We start from the raw sequence: 22,371 nt of genomic DNA on the forward strand, positions 1-22,371 counted from the left end.
TGTTCTCGACCTTTGGATTCAAAGTTTGACATTGATTCTCAATGGCAACTTCATTTTGTTGTCATTGGGTTGATGGTGGGTTTCTTTAGTGTTATCAAATGGTGGTGCTCTTGTGGATTTCTACCTTCGACTCAATGTGCGGTTTCAGAGTTTGAGGTGTGTGGTTGCAGATGATTGTATTTGGCTTACGCAATGGTTTTGTTTTCGATGATAGGAAAGCCTGGGTGGTGCTATTGGGCTTCCTTATTGTTTGTGGATTCTTTAGTTTTTGTTGCTACTCTATTGATGTCTTTGTTTTTTGTGTTTTGTAGTTGTTTTAGTTTTTAGATTTACGTTTCGTCTAATATGGTGTTTATCACCCTTATCCTTTGTTGGATATTTGGCTTTTGTCTAAGTTTTTGTTATACTCTATTTTCAAGTTGAATTTGTATTTGGTATTTTTACCTCTTCAACTACTTGGTTAGCCTATTCTGGTCATCTCTTTATGAGATTTGTAATAGCTTTTTGAGTTTTTTCGACCTATATCGAACTTTGTCCATTTAATAATGGAATATCTATATTCCTTTTAAATAAATTATGTCTCAATCTATAAAATAAAAAATACCACACCATTAAATAAGCATTAACTCATTATTTTATATTATTTTTTGTTGATGTGGCATTTTCTCACATAATAGAAAATATGTACTTTTTTGTAAGATTATTGTATTTTGTTGTAAAATGTATTTTATTTTGATTTTATGGAGGTTTGTATCGATTTATGTTGACTCGTTTTTTCTTCAACTTACACAAAGAAATAAATGAAGAGTTGTTTTGTATGTAATACTTCAGATTGGATCTTAATAAATGAATGAGGCAGAGATTTATAGTGATTCGGCCCAAAAAAGATGATCTACGTCCACTTTAGTCAGTATTATTTATGAACTTTGAACCCTCAAGAACAAGCTGAGTTTGATCTTGTTCTTGGGGAAGTAACAGTAATGGAGAGCAGGAGCTCTCTCCAAAAATGAACAAGTACTGACTTGTTTTTCTCTCAATAGTACAGATCTGATTCGTCTCTCTAATTGTTCAACTGCCCTTTGATGCATTTCGAATTGCACAATTTAATGCCTGGGAGATGTGAAGGGCTAACAGTGGCACCTTGTTTCCCGATCAGGCTAAATCTTGGTACACTTAGCTGGAGACAGGTTGTGTCTCACCAAAAATGGCAATTTGACGTGTTCTGTTCATTTAATGGTTGAAGGCGCACTCTTGTATGGAATGAGGCTTGGGTGGCGAGGGCCCTTGTCGATCGACGACTAGTGAGGGCCTCAGGACAAGATACGACTGATGATGACTTTAGCTAATCCTTGTGATGTGTGTTGGTACGACTTGTGCGTCTGGATAGAGTGATTGGCTAGGGCCCTTTTCTTCTTACGATTGAAGTTGGCGTGGCTGTCTAGGGATCATTTGGCTTCACGCAATGGGAGAAGTAGGCTGACACTGGCGAGTTTTGCCTCCTCTTGAGTAATGGGAAAGTGGCGAGGGCCACTCCTTACAACATCTAATGGTGACTGTTGTGTCCCAACACTTTGTCTTGACATGTCATTGCTTTGTGGGCCGCCATGTGGAAGTTTCGAATTTTGGGTATAACATCTTCCCCCCAGCGAACCCCAAGGTGGTAGGTCCTTCGGCTTCTCGCCCGGTCCACTCGTCATCCTGAGATTTTTGCGACACTACGGCACCTCCAGAAGTCGGCGCCTTGGAACCTTCTCATGCATAGGGGGAGTCTTCGTGATCCTCGCTGCACTTTTTTTTTCCTCTCAGTGGGACGAATTTCTGGCTGCTATCGCCACAGAGCTTATGTCGATGCCTTTCTTCTCAACTGACTCGAGTGGCCATGGGCTTAATATAGAGGATGAAGCGTTAGTGGGGTCCCTTTTAGGGAGTTGGGTTGATTCGAGTTCTCTTGATCCTCATCCAAGTGGAGGGGCACCTTCTAGTGGGCCTCCTTTCACAAACTCATTGGGTATTTAGTGCCCACCTGCTATCAAAGCTGTTTATTTGAGCTTATTTATGTGATGTCAAGATTTTTTTTATGCTTTGACTAACTGTTTGATGTCTGAATTGTAGGACCCATGGACTCATCATAATACTTTTCTCAGCCCTTGACTGTTCCAGAAGGAAAAAAGGATATGGCCTTTTCCCCAGAGACGATCATGTGGGAAAGCTAAGAAGGTTCGGATCCAACCTCTAGCCGTTATATCCGCTGGTCTCGCTCCATCAAACCCTCTCCCGGGGGGCGCTCCATATCCTGTGGTGTCGACTTCCTCAGATTTGCCACCTCCTGTGTCTCTTCAGGCAAGTATTAGCATGGCGAGAGGGATGCTAGAGTCCATAACACTGGGTCCTCTCATCCTCCGCAACTGGTCATTGGCTCTTCTCTAGACTTGTCTCGCCAACAGATGGAGAACACTGTTATGGTAACCATTTTGACTTGTCTCGTTTTCTTTCTATTATGAGTACGTCCTCAAAATTTTCTTGCTTTATTTTTCAGGCGGCACTGACTGTGGTGAACCTTCATCGCCAACTCAAGCGAGAGACTGCCCTTTCTGACCTTGAAAGCTCTCGTACTACCTTCGTTGACTCAGAGCAAGATCTCGTGAGGGCTCGTTCTGCCTATGAGGATGCCACCAGAGTTGTGGCATGCGCTCGGCAGAATGCCAAAGCATGGAAGATTTAGCATGACACCATTGACGTTCTCCTCATGGTTGAGCGTGACAAATCTCATCATGAGGTTGAGGCGGCTTGTAGAGGTGGTAGCGAGAAGACTAACAACGTATTGTTTTCTCTTTGGTACTTCAACCGCAACCTTGATTTCAGTTTCATGGGCGAGCTAGCTGCTACGAACACTTTGGCATACTATCAGACTCGCCTAGCCGAGGATACAAGGGAGGAGGATATTGATGATGGCTTCACCGAGGATTCATGGAACGTCGTTATTGAGGATGCTGATGAGGATGGCACTGATCAAGTGGCCCCGGAGCAAGGTGGTGCTAAGGGAGTTGCTCCTGTTGAGGACTTATTGACGAGGTGGCCACCGGTGAGGGCGCCACCAGCAAGGGAATCACCGGCGAGGGGGCCACTGGCGAGGGCTTCACTAGTGAGGGCGCCACTAGCGAGAGTGCCACTAGTGAGGTTGACTACTCCACCAACCCTACATAGGCTTCTCATTGCTATTTTTCTTTATTTTTGTTGGTCTATATATTGAGCTATGCTCTAGTCTGTATGAACATTGGCCTTGACTTGGTCGCCTTTTGATGTATATTGATGATGACTTCTGCTTTCTTTTTGCATCCATGCTTGATGTTGCTTCGCAAAAGTTTCTAAATTTTGCTTTTTGTTGTTGTTGTTTGTTTGCATGCTTCATTCTGAATGTGCCTTGCATGAACTTTACATGCTCTCTATTTTGTTCCATACGTACTTCTCTGAACTTTGCACTACCACTGCTTTGTTCCATGCGTATGGTATCCCATATGCCCCCCAGTGACTAGGAGAGCAGGGAGCCTGGTCACTTATTTTTCTCGGTCGCCTGTAATGACTAGCACAGAGGGAAAGTTGCTTTGTTGTTCTACCTCGGTCGCCTGCAATGGCTCTCGTGATAACGACCGGACCTAAGATCAGGTCGCGACCCCTTCGATCCTTTGTAAAATGTCACTTTCTCATGATCATCTATCCTGACTCAACATGTTTTGCCATTTGATATTAGACCTTATAGAGGACTTAGAGAAATCAAGATTGTCCTGAGGATGTCTATTTTGATTTCCATAAATTGTGGCCTACGGGCCATTACATGGAGGTCACCTGAGGGTGATGCCAAAAACTCAAAATAATAATATTAAGAGCAACCGCTTAAAGACTGGTCTTTGATTACAAAAGTAGGGCATCGGTCCTGTTATTGGTAGTACTTCAGGTGCTCTCCGTTCCAATGCCTCGGGACCGCTTCGCTATTGAACCTCGCTAGCTTGTACGTTCCTGGTTGCATGACCCCTTCTACCAAGTAGGGCCCCTCATAGTTCGGACCCAGGACCCCAGAATATGGGTCTCGCGTGTTGAAGAACACATGACGTAGGATGAGGTCACCAATGGAGAACTTTCTTCCCTTGATCTGAGCATTGAATTAGCGAGCCACCCTTTGTTGGTAGGCTGCCACCCGCAAGCTAGCTTGTTCCCGCCTTTCTTCAATGATATCAAAGGACTCGGCAAGCAATGCCTCGTTCCGCCCTTGATCGTAGTTCATTCTTCTGTGTGACGAGATGTTTACTTCATCGAATAGCATGGCCACGTATCAGTAGGCAAGCGCAAATGGCGTGTGGCATGTAGAAGTTTAGGCAGTGGTCCCGTAGGACCATAGTGTTAGGGTTTTATGCCCTAATTAAAACCCAAATTCTTTGTAATCTCATTTATTATCAATAAAAGAATAGAAATCATTTTTTGACTTGGTCAATCACTTTGCTCACATGTTTTATTTTCATGATTATTTTTTTAATATAAACTTCTATTAAATCCTGAGCATATAGCTAATCTTATTTATAGTGATGTAATCACAGTGGAATATAAATATGATTATATGTTCAAAATAAGTTTGTCCTAAGATTAGTCAGTGCACAAGATTTACACTGACTTGCCAATCTACGATATGATCTACTCACACATTATAGTGTTATGTTCTTTCCAGAACATTAGCAAAGTAGATAAGATCGAATGTATTTGTTACATCGCAATGGACCGATATTGACAATTGATAAGATAAGTAAACATAGTGTTATTATTTATTCTAGTCATATCATATAGTTGACCATAGGTCAATTCAATCTCAATTCTGAGTGGTTAGTATTCTAACTGGTTGTATTATTTGAGTTCTTTGACTTGTTCGTTACCAGCTTACCCTACGGACTAGCCCATACTTACATCTTGGGAACTCGGTAGTATAATTGAGTGGGAGTGTTAATCATAGATATGAACATCTATAGCTTCTAATGAAGAAGTGAAACGATGGTTTCCTTTTAGTTTGGTTCAAGGTGTTAAATGATAGAGATCTCATTTCAATAATTAAATTAGTTTATTGAAATATCATTTACAAGGAACTGAGTTTTTTAAGGATAAACTACAATGAGGGGTAAAACGGTATTTTAGTCCTATCTCATTGTAGACCGTCTATAGAGGATTGAGTGACAATTATGGTTGTAACAATGAATAATTAATAGCATATCTATATTTGTTATAGATCATTCTATGAATTCAAGAGTACAATTCCAAGTCTATAGTGGAGTCACGAGGAATTAATAAGTTAGTAAACTTATTTGTTAGATTTATGATAACTTATTGGAGCTTGATTTTATAGGCCCATGGTCCCCATTGTACCTTAGATAAAATCATCTAGGTAGTCTCAATTAATTGATTTAATTATCAATTAGAATTATCAAAGTTGACCAGATCAATTTTGGATAGTTTCACAGAGTTATGTAATTTAGAGAAGAAAAGAGAAATTAGGGCAGATTTATTAATTAAGATAAATTGGTATCTAAATTAATAAATAAGTTTAAATCAAGGTTCAAATTATTAATAATTAATTTGATAAAGGATTTAAATGATTATTTAATTAATTAAATCAATAGAAAATAATACAGGCCTTGATTTTAAGTTCAATGGACTTATAATCAAATGGGAAATTTCACGGGCCTAAAGCCCATGATAATTTCGACCTAGAGCTTCAAATTGGCTATTATTTTATTGATTTTTTAATTAAATTAAATGGCCTAATTGAGTCTATAAAAGGAGTGCTTAGAGAGAAGTCATAAGTTAAGATTTCTGAGACGACAGATAAGTTTAATCACTGGTTTTCTAATAGTTTTAGATTCTCTCTAAACACAAGTCATTTTCTAAGCCTCTATGTTATTTTCTCTTCTTCTCTCTATGTCTATCTCATGTGTTGAGAATCGCCCATACTAGTCTAGGTGATTCTAAGGATACATTGGAAGACTGTGAAGAAATAAGAAGAACGGTTCAGTTTCTTGATAATACTCAGCGACAGAAAGGATACGAGAGTAAGAGAAACTGAAGAAATGACTCTTTCATTCCACTGCGTATACTGTAAGTATTCTTATCTTTGTTTCTCTTTGAATTCAATTTTAGAAACATGTTCTAGGTTATCTCATATTAATTTGTTTAATATTAGATCTACATGAAAATAAATAAGAGCCTATATAAGTTTCCCAACAACTGGGGTAATCTTTATTTTCATGCATGAACATGTTAAAAGTTGGATTATTTGATATGTTTGAATAATTGGATGGATTTTCATGTTTTTATGAATCATATTGATTTTATGTGATTATTAGCTATTTTTAGGTTATTTTGTTGTGTTTTCTATGCTATTAATTTTTATATATGTTTTATTTTGTGTAAAACATGTTAAAAATTAATTAGAAAATAGTTTTGGTTTGAAAAATTGCTCAAAAAAAATTTTGGAAAAATTTGGCCCGCGCGCACCAACATCCAGCGCAGTGAACAGTACCACTGGTACTATTCATCCAAAAAAAATTTTAATTTTTTTTTAAATTAAAGAAAATTAAAATTTGTGAAAATTTATTATTTATAATCAAAGCCAAAAATATCAGATTTATTTTTGTGTTTAAATTTTTTTTTTTTTAAATAAGATATTTTTGTTAGTTAAGATTTAAATAATTTGATATGTTCTACAAAGATTCAAATTCAAATTTAAAAATAGACTAACAACTTAATTTTAAATTTTTTAATATATTAAAATATTATAATTATGATATTAGATATTTAAGATATTTTATTTTAAATTCTTGATATTTTTATTAAATCTTTATTTGAAAATATAAATATCTTTTTATTCTATAGTTTTTAATATTTAAATTATTTAAAATTTAATATAGTTAGTTAGATATTTTTATGGATATTTGAATTTGTTTAACTATTTTAAGATATTTTAGGTTTGTTATATCTATTAATATTTTTTTTTAATTGTTAAAATATTAGCTAATAGTTGTAACAACACAATATATTTTTGAAAACATTTAAGATATTGATTTTAAAATTTTAAATTGGTTAAATTTTGAAAAATATCATTTTTTTCAGCCAATTAATAACATATATTTTTTAATAAATGAGATTTAAATTAACTTTGGTTAATTGTTGATAAATCCTATTTAAATTAAATCAATAATTTTTTTTTTAAATTAACCTAAAACCAAGTTGATTGTTGATAAATGAAATTTAAATTAACTATTGTTAATTGTTGATAAATTTCATTTAAATTGACTTATTTTTTGTAAAAATTTAATTAATTTGAATTTTTTTTGATAAATTCTAGATAAGTAATTGTGGTATTTTTGCAAATGAAATAAATTGTGGTATTTTTGCATAAATTCATAGAATTGCTCATATAGTAACATGATTTGGCCCATCCAATTATAACATGTCTGTTTGCAGTATATGTGGTATTTTTGCAATTGGGCTTAGATGCATATAGTGGCTCATACGTTTGTTAGATATATGGATTTTGCCAAATAAAATATTCATAAAATGATATGTTTTATTTGGACCCATTAGAAAATGTAAAGTTTAAATTCCTCTCTTGTGGGTGATTCCACTTGTGAATGCTCATTTGTTTTGCATGACTATAGTGGGCATAATCAATTAATAAAACAAAGGTTTAAATTCTTGTCTTTTGGACCTTGTATGGAAGATTGGGGGCCTTTGTAGTGGGAACGACATACTGGACCCAACCCTCCTCCATACAAGTCCAATTGTTAAGGCTCATTTACCTGAGTTTGACTTAATTGTATAGGTTCATTATATTAGTTAAACTTAAATATTGATTAGCAATAAATTAATTCTAAATTATTTGAATTTGTTTCAATGTGACACTTTAGAATTAATAGAAAATTATAGGACTTTGGTTTTAAAAAATTTAATTTTTTTAATTTTTTTTTTTTTGAAAACCATAGTCATTAATTTTCTAAAAATAAATAATAAAAATACTATTTCATAATGAGCTTATTTTAAAAATTTATATTCGATCTCCACCATTGGTTTAACATAGTCAATAGCTTAATGGGGCCTCAAGGCGCTTTGATTCGTCCCCCTACGGAAGGTGTTCATTAGTTATTTTGACAAGGTTAGATTTCGAAAGATAGATAATTATAGGTCAAATTCTACTAGGCTCACCCCTACAGTGACTACTAGGACTAAATCTATGATTATTGAAACCGTGGGTCTAGCTCATAAAATAAGAGATTTTGTTTTCTTATTTTGATCGAATAGTAGGTTGTTAATAGTGGTGTCCATTATTAAATGAGTTTACAACTCTATTTAACTAGTGGTATTTTTTGACTCTCGCCAACCGGGACATGGATATCATAGATTAGTTAAAAACCTAAAGAAATAGAGATATGATTGTTTTTGGTATTTTTTTCTCATATCTTACATATTTTTGGTATATGTTGTGCTATTTCTTGAAATATGTGTGAATAGAAGTTTTATTGAGCAAATGTGATTGATTTCTATTTTATTGGTAATTTGTAGTTTTAAGTTAAGTAGTGTATGTGTCAACTCTCATCCTTTATCAACTTTCGATGAAGAAATTCACTGAAGAAAACTTCCTTAATTGGAAGAAGAACATCAACATAGAGTTGATTGGTGACAACTCCGGTTTCGTCATGATTGAGGAATCCCCAGAACGAGCAACGTATCCACATGTTCATGATGGCACCGTCAATGCTTGTGATAGCACCATAAATGCTTGGATAGCACCGTCTCTGCACGTTCGTAATGGCACCGTAAATTCTCGGATGGCATCGTGTTTACACGTTCGTGATCAACTCAACTATGGTCTGACGCAGCTCATGAATGAGCTTTAGACTTTTGAGTCTATCATGGGTGGACCTAGTAAAGGAGAAGAAAATAAGACTATTGTTGTTGCTGCTGATCCAGCTAAGGCTGAAGCTAACCAGGCTTCGTCTTCAAAAGCTTGAAACAGGAGGAAAGGTGGACAAAACAACAGCCCCAAGCCTGCAAAGGCTGCAAAGACGAGTGCACAACCAAGTGCAGAGACGCCTAAGGGGAAGAACAAGAAAAACAAGAAAGGTAAAGATAAGTGCTTTCACTGTAAAGAGAAGGGGCATTGGAAACGAGATTGCCCCAAGTTTCTAGCAGCTAAAAACAAAGGTAATGATTATAGTTCATTTATCTTAGAAACATGTGTTTTAGTGAATGATAAATCCATTTGGATTATTGATTCTGGATCTACCAACCATGTTTGCAACTCTTTAAAGCTTTTTGAATCGTGGGAGGAAGTGGACGAAGGCGGCTTAAAGCTTAGAGTTGGGAACGAAGCGTTCGTGCGGTCCAAGCTAGAGGAAGAGCTCGTCTGAAGTTCGGAAATAAATTTTTAATTTTAAAAGATGTCTTTTTCATTCCGAATTTTAGTAGAAATTTAATTTCAGTTTCCATGTTGCAGTTAGAACAATTTGTTTTGACTTTCACAAGTTTTAATATATCTATTTCTTTCAATGGATCACAATTGTGTATTACATGTTTGAAAAACGAGCTTTATATTGTGCGACCTAACGAACCCCTCGCTCTAAATAATGATTTATTCAAAGTAGCTAAACCTAGGACCAATAAACGTCAAAAGACCAATAATGATAATATGACGTATTTATGGCACTTGAAACTAGGTCACATTGGCTATGATAGGATTCAAAGACTTACAAAGGACAGACCTTTGAGGGAACTCACCTTAGGTGAATTACCTGTCTGTGAATCTTGTCTAGAAGGCAAACTGACCAAGCGTCCATTCTCGGCAAAGGGTGATAGGGCCAAAGAACCACTTGGTCTTGTGCATTCAGATGTTTGTGGACCTTTGAATGTACAATTCAGGGGTGGTTTTGAGTATTTCGTCACTTTCATTGACGATTACTCTAGATACTCATGTCTTTACCTAATGCATAGGAAATCATAAACATTTTCAAAGTTTCAAGAATTCCTAGCAATAGCTCAAAACCAATTAGGTAAAACATTAAAGATCTTGCGATCTGATAGGGGTGGAGAATATTTGGATATGTAGTTCCAAGATCATTTAACTGAACTTGAGATTTTATCACAACTTACTGCCCCAGGTACTTCGCAACAAAATGGTGTAGCGGAACGCCGGAACAGAACTTTATTGGAAGTGGTTAGATGCATGCTTAGTTACTCAACTCTACCAACTTTGTTCTGGGGACATGCAATTGAAACTGCGAACGAAATTCTCATTGTCGTGCCGTCTAAATCAATCCCCAAAACACCTTTAGAACGTTGGAATGGTCGTGAACCTAGTTTACACCATTATAGAATCTGGGGTTGTCTTGCCCATGTCCTGAGGAAAAATGAGGGAAAGCTAGAACCGCGAACTGAAGTTTTCATGTTTGTTGGCAATCCTAAAGGTACTCGGGGTGGACTTTTCTATATTCATTCCGAAAAGAAAGTGTTTACTTCTACAAATGCTACTTTTCTGGAAAATGACTATGTCCAGAACTTTAAACCTCGCAGCAAAGTAGTTTTAGAGGAGATGGTTAAAGAATTGACTCCAACCAATGTTCCATCGTCATCAACTTGAGATGATGATGAAATTCCCACTCTTCATGTCCAATCAACGCAAGTCGATTTAAATGAAGAAAGTACCACTATTCCTAAGCAAACAGTCACGGAGCCTCATCGTAGTGGGAGGGTTTCTAGGAACCCAGTTCGCTATGGTTTGGATGGTGAAGCCAATATGGTTGTTGGTGACACTAGTGATGATGATCTATTGTCTTTCAAACAGGCAATGGCTAGCCCTGAAAATGAATTATGGCTCGATGGTCGCCAATGGCTCTGCCTCACACCACTTTGTGAAATAGTTAACGGTGACCACTGTATACTTGACTCCGCCCCACCTTGTAGGAGGTTGGCATATCAAGTCAATCCCCCATACATCGAAAGGCCATGGGCTTTGCATCTAGTTTAGCTCATTTGGGGGGGGGGGGGGGGGGGGGGGGGGGGGGCTCTCGGGATTTTGGCGAACCTTTGGCATTTGTCGCACCTTCTTACGTACTGCATGGAGTCCTTGTTCATGGTTTGCCAAAAGTACCCCTGTCGCAGTTTCTTTTTGGAGAGGCTCTGCCCCCCAGCATGGTCGCCATAAATCCTTCGTGAACCTATTGCTACAAGGTTTAGGCCTCCTCCTTGGTAACACATCATAATAACCACATTGAATGTCCTTTTCGATATAGGCAACCATCTTGTATGACGTAGCGGGGTGCTTGGTAAAGCATCTTCCTTGCCGAGCTATGATCTGATGGGAGGACACCTGCACTTAGATATTTGATGATGGAGATCATCCATGTCTCTTCCTGATCAATTAGCATTGAGGTGTCATAATCGCCAAAGGCGCGGTTGTAACGCCCTGCTAATTAGGGACCATTACCAAGTGTGTTTAAAACTGGTGCTGGACTTGCTAAACAAGTCATTTGGACTAAACATGTGATAAAGCCACTAAGGGTTTAGATATTAAAATTTTTGATCAACTCACAAACATTTCCATTAAGTTAAAAACATGTTCTTTACATGGGATCCCAAAAACGTTAGTTTAAAAGTTTATTACAAAACTCAGATTACACAACAAGCCAACCTAAGCGGCAAAATTTGGGTTTAACCCTAGTCCCCCTGAGCATCTCGGCCGTGGTGGTCGAGCGGACTACATATGTACATACCACTGCTAATGCTCCGACTCATGGCTGGTTGAGCTTCTCTTTACCTTTACCTGCACAACAAAGCACATGTGAGCCAAAAGACTCAACAAGAAAACATAATCAACAGTTCACTGAATAACACAACCATTAAACAGTAATAACTGAAGCCAGTACATTCATCAAACCCAATTGGAGACCATAGAGTCTCACAAGTGCATGTTGCGCTTCTTTTCAAGTTGTTGGCATCCGAGCCAGTCAAGTGCATGTCGCACTCCCAGGGTGGCCCAGCCATGGTGGCCTGCACTCCACATGCATTATGCCAATCTTAACTTATAAACTAAGTTCCTTAAGCCCTTGACTTATAAGTCAAGCCACCACGTGCCTCCAACTTATAAGTTGAAGCCTTGGGACTCTCAACTAATAAGAATCTCCTAGAGCCCGTCATATTCTCAACTAATAAGTTGATCACCACTTAACATCCTGACAATACCCTAGTTTATAAACTAAGCTTCACAGTCATAACAGGCAATCACATATTTCATATAGCATACTTATCAAATAATCACACAATGCATTATAATACATTCACTCAGCAGTCATAAGCATAATCATAATTATGCACGTTACAGCGTACCTAATCAGACATTCGTAACATAATTATAGTCATGTTCATCACCTTAACTAAGCTATAGTCATGCATTCACATAACGTGTGCAGTTTTCTTACCTTTAGTCCGGATGCGGGTTACTAGCGACGACCCTCCGAGTACGATCCCCAATTCAAGCCCTTAGCGAAAACCTAGTCACAACCGCAATAAGGAAGTTCCCATCAATAACAAGTAAATAACAACTTCCAGACCAACTCGTAGCCTTCGAGACATCAAATTCCACTTAACAAGGAAGTAGAATCAATCCCAAGCCCAAATGGTTAGGTTCCAAATCTAAAAATCTCATTTAAGCCAAAATTCCCCTTAAGGGTCGCGGCCCCTCACACCCGAGCCGCGGCCCGCATCTAAATCCAGAGGCTCGGCCTCCCTGGGAACCAACGTGCGCCGCAGCGTGCCCCTGAGGCACCGTGGCCCACCCCTACCTCTGAGCCTTACTAGCTCAAAAATCCCTTCGCAGGCCGCGGCTCACCACCACGAACCCATAAATTTATGGGTTTTTCTTCAACCGAACCCAACCAAAACCCATCCAATTCCACCCTAACCTTCCAATTCAGTTCCCATAATTATCACAACCCTTTCCAAAAACAAAACCCAGCCATATATCATAATAAAACTTATCAAAATCTACAAACTCAACCTTCCAACTATCTAACATGCATCAACACCATAATTCTAAATTATTCAGCATAATTAACCATAACAACTTTCAGTTTAGAGCTCTTACCTCAGCTGAGTTGAACCACTTGAGCTAAACCTCTGCTTTCCCAAAGCCTAACACCTTGACTCCTAGACTTTACTCTTCAACTTCCCAAAAAAAAAATCCTCAAACCTCCATAGCACATAGAGAAAACGAGAGAGAGAAATGGAGCTGCTGAGTTCTTTTTTTTTTTCCTTTAGTTTCCCAAACCTTTTGATAATTTCCCAGGCATCTAGGTCCTAAACTGAAGTGGAAATGACTGAATTTCCCCCTTGCCCTTAGCTTATTCCTCAAATGCTCACAAGGGCAATTTTGTCCTTTGCCTTAAATCCCGCTATCCATAATTTGCATCCTATAATTCCCGCTACTTCAATATTCTCACACGGTTACCAATACATTCCCATTACCCACTAATTCCCGGTAATGTACTAAATTGCTAGAATACCCCTAAGCTCAACCCGAACCGGGTATTAAGACCCCGTTGTGACTTTCCCGCTAACTTGCTCATCGGGATCGCCTCTCGCCAAGTAACCCAAATATATCCACATAATAATGTGGTCTCAATCACACAAACACATATTTTCATTCATACCCCAAATGGGTCAAATTACTAAAATACCCTTCTTATAAGAAACAGGCCCATGTACACATATTTAATATCTCTAACATACAAGCATGATTATATTATAATATAATTCACATAATAACTCAATTATTGCCTCCCAGCACCCTAATCCAGGCACTAAGCCATATTAGGAAATTTGGGATGTTACAACTATCCCCTCCTTATAGGAATTTCGTCCTCGAAATTTTACCTGAACAGCTCAGGATCCTGACCCCGCATAGTTGATTCCAACTCCCAGGTCACCTCCTCGACCTTGCTGTTCCTCCATAGTACCTTCACCAGAGGTATCACTTTATTCCTCAGGACCTTGTCCTTTCTGTCTAATATCTGGACTGGCTGCTCCTCGAAGGATAAATCTGACTACAGCTCCAGATCATCATAACTCAGCACATGAGTCTCATCAGAAACATACTTTCGTAGCATCGAGATATGAAACACATTGCGCACAGCTGACAATGCCGGAGGTAATGCCAACCTATAGGCTACCTGACCAATCCTTTTCAGGATCTCAAATGGTCCTACGAACCTAGGGCTCAGCTTGCCCTTCTTGCCAAATATTCTCACCCCTCAAAATCCAGAACACATGCTCTCAGCATGTCCTCCAGTATCTGGATAGTCCTCTCAGACTGACCATCGGTCTGTGGATGATACGCTGTACTGAACTTTAGTTGCGTGCCCATTGCCTTCTGCAAACTTCCCCAGAACTTGGAAGTAAAAGTAGGATCTCGATCTGACACGATCGACCTCGGAGCTCCATGAAGACGTACTATCTCTTTAACATAGAGATCTGCATACTGGTCAACGGTAAAAGTTGTCCTCACTGGTAGGAAGTGAGCTGATTTAGTGTATCTGTCCACTATCACCCACACTGAATCATGCTGACCCACTGTCTTAGGCAATCCCACCACAAAATCCATTGCAATGTCTTCCCACTTCCACTCAGGAATATCTAAGGGCTGCAATAATCCTGCAGGTCTCTGATGTTCAGCTTTGATCTGCTGACACGTCAGACACTTGGCTACATATTCAGTTACATCACCCTTCATCCCCGGCTACCAATACAAAGTTCTTAAGTCTTGATACATCTTGGTGGTACCAGGATGCAAGGAATACGGGGTGGTATGGGATTCATCCAGGATCTCTCATCTAATAACAGCATCCATCGGAACATAAATCCAACCCTTGTATCTTAGCAGGCCCATATCAGATATAGAATAATCCCTAGCTGCTCCAGCTAAAACATCCTCTCTAACCTTCACCAACTGTGGCTCTTGAAACTGACTCTCCTTTATCCTCTCTAAGAGAGTAGACTGCAGGGTAATGTTGGCTAACTGGCCCACTACTAATTCAATCCTTGCTCTGGTCATATCCTCTGCTAACTCCCTAGATATCTGTCTCACACTATACAACTACCCTGGACCTCTCCGACTTAGGGCATCAGCCACCACATTGGCTTTACCTGGATGATAGAGAATATCGCAGTCATAGTCCTTCACCAGTTCCAACCACCGCCTCTGTCTCATATTCAAATCCTTCTATGTAAAGAAGTACTTGAGGCTCTTGTGGTCTATATATATCTCACACTTCTCCCCATAAAGGTAATGCCTCCATACCTTCAATGCAAAGACCACTGCTGCCAACTCCAAATCATGGGTTGGATACCTCTGCTCATAATCATTTAACTGTCGTGATGGATAGGCAATCACCTTCTCTGCCTGCATAAGGACACAGCCTAGCCCTTGCCTTGAGGCATCACAGTAGACCATAAATTTCTCCTGACCAGTTGGAAGACTCAAGACTGGAGCGGTAATCAAACGCCGCTTCAACTCCTGGAAGCTATTCTCACATTTATCTGACCATGTAAACTTCTGGTTCTTACGTGTTAATTCTGTCAATGGAGATGATATTCTGGAGAATCCTTCCACAAACTTCCTATAATAGCCTGCTAACCCAAGGAAGCTTCTAATCTCTGAGGCATTCCTTGGCCTTGGCCAATTCTTAACAGCTTCAATCTTAGATGGGTCCACCTTGATCCCATCTCTACTAACAATATGACCCAAGAATGTCACCTGCGGTAACCAGAACTCACACTTCTTAAACTTTGCAAATAACTTGTGTTCCCTCAGTCTCTGTAAGACTAACCTGAGATGTTGCTCATGCTCCTCCTCTGACTGTGAATAAATCAAGATATCATCAATAAAGACGATCATAAACTGGTCTAGATAGTCCTTGAACACTTTGTTCATTAGGTCCATAAAAGATGCTGGAGCATTAGTCAAACCAAATGACATAACGAGAAACTCATAGTGCCCATATCTAGTACAGAAAGTTGTCTTAGGTATGTCTTCATCCTTAATTCTCAACTGGTGATAACCAGATTGAAGAGCTATCTTCGAGAATACCATTTTACCTTGCAGTTGATCAAATAAATCATCTATCCTTGGTAGGGGATACTTGTTCTTGATGGTCAACTTATTCAGTTCTCTATAGTCTATACACATCCTTAGTGAACTATCCTTCTTCTTCACAAATAACACCGGCGCACCCCATGGTGAGAAACTGGGTCTAATAAAACCCAGATCCAATAACTCCTGTAACTGTACCTTGAGTTCCCTCAACTCAGCTGGGGCCATTCTGTAAGGTGCCCTAGACATTGGCTCTGTCCCTGGTGCCAGCTCAATAACAAAATCAATCTCTCGGTACGGCGGCAATCCCGGTAGATCCTCTAGAAACACGTCCAGAAATTCACAGACCAACCTAGTCTCTGATGGTCCCACTGGCATGACCTGCATGGTATCCACCACACTGGCTAGGAATCCTATGCAGCCTTCTTGTAGTAGGTCCCTAGCCCTCAGTATCGAAATCATAGGCATTCGGGGTCCATGCAGAGTGCCAACAAATACAAAAGGCTCCTCACCCTCAGGTTCAAAAGTTACCATCTTCTTTTAACAATCAATGGTTGCTCCATATCTAGTTAACCAGTCCATCCCCAAAATCATGTCAAAATCAGTCATGGCTAACTCTATCAAGTCAACTGATAGCTCCCTACCATCTACCATCACTGGTAAAGACCTAACCCACCTCCTTGAAACTACCAACTCCCCAATGGGTAACAATGTCCCAAATCCCACAGCATAATACTCACAGGGCCTACACAAACTATCAACAATCCTACTAGATACATAAGATTGTGTAGCACCAGAATCAATCAACACAGAATAAGATATGCCAGCACTAGAAAGCTAACCTGTGACCACTGAAGGCCTAGCCTCATCCTCAGCTTGTGTCAATGCAAATACTCAAGCCGGAGTCGCGCTATCTGGCTTCTTAAGTTCTTCTTTCTTCAGTCTTGGGAAATCCTTCTTAAGATGTCCCACAAGTCCACATACAAAACAGGCCTTCGCCCAACACTCACCCAGATGACGTCTCCTGCATCTGGCACACTCTGGATATGTCTTCCAGTTCTCATTACCGCCCTGACGACCAATCTGTGCACCCTATGGCCTCTTATCAGGTCTAGGAGCCAAGCTGGTGTCCGGGGTCTTTCTTTTCTGATCACTGGGGCCTCCGCCCCTATTGACTCCTGAGAAGGGAGGTCCCGTCCTTCTCATATCTCTCCTGGCTGCATTGTCACGCCAGATCTTATTCTCAGCACCCTCTGCAGTAAGGGCTCTCTCCACTACCTGAGCATAAGTTATCACTCCAGGTATAGTGGTAATTCTGACATCCCGGGCGATCATAGGTTGTAGCCCTTGAAGGAATCTTTCCTTCCTTGTCCCATCAGTGGGCACCAAGTTTGGAGCAAACTTGGCTAATCTGTCGAATTTTAGGGCATACTCAGTCACTGACTTATTCCCTTGTAAAAGTTTACTAAATTCCTCGGCCTTTGCAGCTTTGACGGCCTCATTGTAATACTTTTCATTGAAGAGGGTTTTAAACTCTTCCCAACCCATTATGGTTACATTTCTAGTTTGGGACACCACCTCCCACCAGATTCGGGCATCCTCCCGAAACATGTACGTGGCACATGCCACCCTTTCATTGCCCACAACTCTCATGAAGTCCAAGATGGATGTAATCATAGCCATCCACTGCTCTGCCTTAAGTGGATCTGCGCCACCCTCAAATACCGGAGGGTGTTGCTTCCTGAACCGCTCATATACCAACTCCCAACGGTTCTCCAACTCTGTCTACTGCTGTACGGCCAGTACTGAGACAGCAGATGGGGCCCCTGAAGCAGCGTTCCCAGCCGGAACCTGTTGTTGCCTCAATTGTAGTATCTCTTCATTCTGCCTCTGAAGTTGAGCTTGCAAGTCTGCAAGCACCTATTGCCAGTTCTTAGGGGCTGGCGGAGGGTTCTGACCCTGATCATTACTTTCGGCCTGATTTCCAGCGCTGGCTGGCTCATTGAATTGCCCTGGAAGCATACTTCCAAGTCTATCTGCAATCAATGACTCGGCTTATCAGGCAGTAATAACGATATCTCACATCAACCCACGGTTCAAAACTGATCGAATAAGCATCCACATGCATTGACAGTGCTAATAAGCATCCCAATAATTCACACTCAATAATCATGCTAATAAGCAGAGAAATTCATGGCATCATCTAAACAAAATGCTAATAAGCATATTCTTTGGCATGCATAACCACTTAACCATGTTAATAAACATTTTCCTTAAGCATACTACGACGCTAATAAGCATTCTCTATCTAGGGTACACATACAACAGCGCTAATAAGCGTTTCTGACATTCATCAAGTTCAATGATGCTAATAAGCAATCCTACAGCATTTACCAATATCTATCGTGCTGATAAACACGTTCTCAACCTACATACAGTAGTCAAGGGCCAGGCCCTATCAGAATAGCTCATGCTTCTTATTCAAACTAGCAGATAAAGCACACATAATTCATTTAAGCATATATACACATAACTATATTAATAGTTACCCAACCCTGAGTCGAGCTTGTCTTTAGCAGTGAATTTACATGCCCAGTCCAACGTCAGGAACCCTTAAACCTTGGCTGCTCTGATACCAAGTTGTAACGCCCTGCTAATTAGGGACCATTACCAAGTATGCTTAAAATCAGTGCTGGACTTGCTAAACAAGTCATTTGGACTAACATGTGATAAAGCCACTAAGGGTTTAGATATTAAAAATTTTGATCAACTCATAAACATTTCCATTAAGTTAAAAACATGTTCTTTACATGGGATCCCCAAAACGTTAGTTTAAAAGCTTATTACGAAACTCAGATTACACAACAAATCGACCTAAGCGGCAAAAGCTGGGTTTAACCCTAGTCCCCCTGAGCATCTCGGCCGTGGTGGTCGAGCGGACTACATATGTACATACCACTGCTAATGCCCTCCGACTCATGGCTGGTTGAGCTTCTCTTTACCTTTACCTGCACCACAAAGCACCTGTGAGCCAAAAGACTCAACAAGAAAACATAATCAACAGTTCACTGAATAACACAACCATTAAACAGTAATAACTGAAGCCAGTACATTCATCAAACCCAATTGGAGACCATAGAGTCTCACAAGTGCATGTTGCGCTTCTTTTCAAGTTGTTGGCATCCGAGCCATTCAAGTGCATGTCGCACTCCCAGGGTGGCCCAGCCATGGTGGCCTGCACTCCACGTGCATTATGCCAATCTTAGCTTATAAACTAAGTTCCTTAAGCCCTTGACTTATAAGTCAAGCCACCACATGCCTCCAACTTATAAGTTGAAGCCTTGGGACTCTCAACTAATAAGAATCTCCTAGAGCCCGTCATATTCTCAACTAATAAGTTGATCCCCACTTAACATCCTAACAATACCCTGGTTTATAAACTAAGCTTCACAGTCATAACAGGAAATCACATATTTCATATAGCATACTTATCAAATAATCACACAATGCATTATAATACATTCACTCAGCAGTCATAAGCATAATCATAATTGTGTACGTTACAGCGTACCTAATCAGACATTCGTAACATAATTATAGTCATGTTCATCACCTTAACTAAGCTCTAGTCATGCATTCACATAACAGGTGCAGTTTTCTTACCTTTGGTTCGGATGCGGGTTACTAGCGACGACCCTCCGAGTACGATCCCCGATTCAAGCCCCTAGCGAAAACCTAGTCACAACCGCGATAAGGAAGTTCCCATCAATAACAATTAAATAACAACTTCCAGACCAACTCTTAGCCTCTGGGACATCAAATTCCACTTAACAAGGAAGTAGAATCAATCCTGAGCGCAAATGGTTAGGTTCCCAATCTAAAAATCCCATTTAAGCCAAAATTCCCCTTAAGGGTCACGGCCCCTCACACCCGAGCCGCGGCCCGCCTCTAAATCCAGAGGCTCGGTCTCCCTGGGAACCAACGCATGTCGCAGTGCGCCCCTGAGGCGCCACGGCGCCCCCTTGCCTCCGAGCCCTGCTGGCTCAAAAATCCCTTCGCAGGCCGCGGTTCACCACCACGAACCCATAAATTTATGGGTTTTTATTCAACCAAATCCAACCAAAACCCATCCAATTCCACCCTAACCTTCCAATTCAGTTCCCATAATTATCACAACCCTTTCCAAAAACAAAACCCAGCCATATATCTTAATAAAACTTATCAAAATCTACAAACTCAACCTTCCAACTATCTAACATGCATCAACACCATAATTCTAAATTATTCAGCATAATTAACCATAACAACTTTCAGTTTAGAGCTCTTACCTCAGCTGAGTTGAACCACTTGAGCTAAACCTCTGCTTTCCCAAAGCCTAACACCTTGACTCCTAGACTTTACTCTTCAACTTTCCAAGAACAAATCCTCAAACCTCCATAGCACATAGAGAAAACGAGAGAGAGAAATGGAGCTGCTGAGTTCTTTTTTTTTCCTTTAGTTTCCCAAACCTTCTGATAATTTCCTAGTCATCTAGGTCCTAAACTGAAGTGGAAATGACTGAATTGCCCCTTGCCCTTAGCTTATTCCTCAAATGCTCACAAGGGCAATTTTGTCCTTTGCCTTAAATCCCGCTATCTATAATTTGCATCCTATAATTCCCACTACTTCAATATTCTCACACGGTTACCAATACATTCCCATTACCCACTAATTCCCGGTAATGTACTAAATTGCTAGAATACCCCTAAGTTCACCCCGAACCGGGTATTAAGACCCCGTTGTGACTTTCCCGCTAACTTACTCATCGGGATCGCCTCTCGCCAAGTAACCCAAATATATCCACATAATAATGTGGTCTCAATCACACAAACACATATTTGCATTCATACCCCAAACGGGTCAAATTAGTAAAATACCCTTCTTATAAGAAACGGGCCCACGTACACATATTTAATATCTCTAACATACAAGCATGATTATATTATAATATAATTCACATAATAACTCAATTATTGCCTCCCGGCCCCCTAATCCAGGCACTAAGCCATATTAGGAAATTTGGGATGTTACAGCGGTCACCAGTAGCGTGCTCGCCAACGGCATTGTCCGCGGTTGGGCTATGTTGGGCATCGCTAGGAACTCGATAGGAACAACATTAAGGGTCTTTGCATCTCTTGCACTTGCTAACTTCTCTAATGCATCAGTGTTTAAATTTTGTTCTCTAGGGGCTTGCGATCGAACTGGGCAAGCATGCATTTAGCTTTGTTGAGATAAGCGGTCATGCGAAGTTTGTGGGCCTGGTATTCTCCAAGGATTTGGTTGACCACCAGCTGTGAGTCGCTTCTGATCGTTAGGCACTTAGCTTTTAATTCCTTCGCCATGCGCAACCCTACTAGTAACACCTCATACTCGGCTTCATTGTTTGTTGCAGCAAAATCGAACCTTAATGCGCAATGGATACGGTGGCCTTCCAGGGTTATTAAGATTAGGCCTACCTCAACATTGTGTTCGTTGAAAGCGTCATCCACATAGACTTGCCAAAAGTATTCCTTTGGTTGCTGGTTGTTGTCCATAGCCTCTGGTCACCAATTGTATTCGACCATGAAATTGGCAAGGCCTTTCCCTTTATCATCATCCTTGGCTAATAGGAAATCTCGAACTATCCTAAGTCGATGGCCCATTTCAACAAGCGACCTGAGGCATCAATCTGCTATAATAATTGTCAGAGGGGTTGGTCTATCAACGCCTTGATCGAATGAGCATTGAAGTACGGTCGTAGTTTTTGGGATGCCAACACCAAATAGTAAGCAAGCTTCTCCATTTAAGAGTATCGAGTCTCAGCATCTATCAATCACTTGCTGACATAATAGACATGATGTTGTACGTTACCCTCCTCTTGAACTAATGTCGCACTCAATGCATGGTCGGAGACGACTAGATACAGGTACAAGTCCTCACCAATGATGGGTTTGGACAGTATGGCGGCTGTGCCAAATTCTGTTTTATCACATGAAAATCCTGGTCATATTCTTCTATCCATTCAAATTTCTTACTTCCCCTAAGGAGGCTGAAAAGCGAAATGCACTTATTGGTTGACTTTGAAATGAAGCAACTGAGGGCAGCGACCTTCTCGATCAAGATATGTATGTCCTTCATTCGCTTAGGAGACTCTATATCAATGAGGGCCTTGATCTTGT

The sequence above is a fragment of the Humulus lupulus genome, chromosome 2 (assembly GCF_963169125.1).
Source record: "Humulus lupulus chromosome 2, drHumLupu1.1, whole genome shotgun sequence".
In the NCBI taxonomy this organism is placed as follows: domain Eukaryota; kingdom Viridiplantae; phylum Streptophyta; class Magnoliopsida; order Rosales; family Cannabaceae; genus Humulus; species Humulus lupulus.